Raw genomic sequence first — 1,620 nt, forward strand, 5'->3', positions numbered from 1 at the left:
CTCTCTCTCTCTCTCTCTCTCTCTCTCTCTCTCTCTCTCTCTCTCCTCTCACATTCCCTATTCCTCAGGGCCCTTTAATGCTATTTGCCATCCATCCATCAGATGCCTTCAGACTTTCCCTCCTTTCCCCATTACCTGACTGCCCTTCCCTGTCTGCACACCTGTTCCCACCTCCCTTACCCGCTCACCTGCATGTCATTCCCTCGTCAGCCTCTTAGGTCACATACAGGCCACTGTCTATTTGTTTCCAGCCAGTTCGACAAATTCTTCATCTTTCGAGCTTCCAAAACCTGAACCTAGGACCTTATATCTGCCTGCCTTCCTGTAAGCCTGCCTATACATTTACTTTGACATTTAATCACACTCATCCTGGCTATAAATGGCTCACTTTCCCTAGTTTGTTCACCGTCTGTAGTCATTGCTATTTTTTTTTGTTTGTTCGGCCACAGTAAAGTAGGAATCGTAGTTACCGTTTATTCGCAGCGCTAGCACAAAGCGGAAAAAAACAGTAGACTGATTCACACAAAATTGAGTTTAAAAGCAAGTCTGTTGCGTTAACTCTGCCTACCCTCTCTGGGGAACTTACCACTGCTATTTGTTGGAATACTAAAATAAACCCATGACGGTTAAATAGTGTCTCGTTTTTAAAGTTTATTTAATTGCTGTTCCTACGGTGGCAAGTTTACATATTTTGTCAACTACAGATTAAAAAAAAGATGTTTTGCTGCCTTGTCAGCTTTACTACTTAACAGTCAGCTAGCTATAGACTGAGAAAAAGTGATTGAATTCACTGTGCAGCTAAAAGGCTATCATCAGCCTGCTAACGGCAACTTCTAATGGGGGAATGAGTTCTTGCAGGTTGAATATTCCACACACCCTTAAATGTTCATATCACAACTTTGACCATTCAGTTAGTTTTTGTTTGCATGGCATATGCTTTAGTGATTTTTGGGTTTTCAAGTGCTTGAAAAAAAAAATGATTTTGGTGATCAACTAGACAGAGGTAGCGGCTTAAAGTATAGCTCCTGGCCAACCTTGCCAAATAGTTATTATATGGTTCCAACTCCGATATGCTTTAGACTCCTTCTCCATATTGCTGATGCGACAGAAGACAGTAGGACCCTCAATGTCACTTCTTTCTCTTGACGGAATGAAAGCCTTTGACAGGCTTGAGTGGTCGTTTCTGTGGTCAGTCTTAGAGGTGGTGGGCTTTGGTAACACTTTCCTTGGTATGATTAAAGTTTTGTATTCTAACCCTTTAGCCTGAGTCTTAACCGGACGCACCTCCTCTTTGTTTACAGTTTCTAGATCTTCCCACCAACGTTGCCCCTTGAGTCCTACATTATTTGTTATTTCTCTAGAGCCACTGGCTCAAGCTATTCACCAATCAATTATGGTGCAACCAATATGCATTTGTAATACACAGCATCACCTCTCACTATTTTTTTTAATTTTTGTTTTGTTTTTAGAAAACTCCTCTCAGTCTCTTCCTCACCTTCTATCCCTATGTGACGAGTATGGAAGCTTATCATGCTTTCAAATTAGCTGGTCAAAGTCTGTACTACTTCATATAAATGACTCTGCCTGCAATTAAATCATCCCTGCTAACATCCCCATTGT

At 41.4% G+C, this 1,620-nt stretch overlaps 1 protein-coding gene across 1 annotated transcript in view; it reads right to left on the bottom strand.

Moving 5' to 3' along the window:
* The window catches only part of adra1ab (adrenoceptor alpha 1Ab), an 11,433-nt gene that overhangs the window by 2,126 nt on the left and 7,687 nt on the right, over nucleotides 1-1,620 (bottom strand). The gene's annotated exons all lie outside the window — the stretch shown is intronic.

The sequence above is a fragment of the Etheostoma spectabile genome, chromosome 16, assembly GCF_008692095.1.
Source record: "Etheostoma spectabile isolate EspeVRDwgs_2016 chromosome 16, UIUC_Espe_1.0, whole genome shotgun sequence".
Taxonomy (NCBI): domain Eukaryota; kingdom Metazoa; phylum Chordata; class Actinopteri; order Perciformes; family Percidae; genus Etheostoma; species Etheostoma spectabile.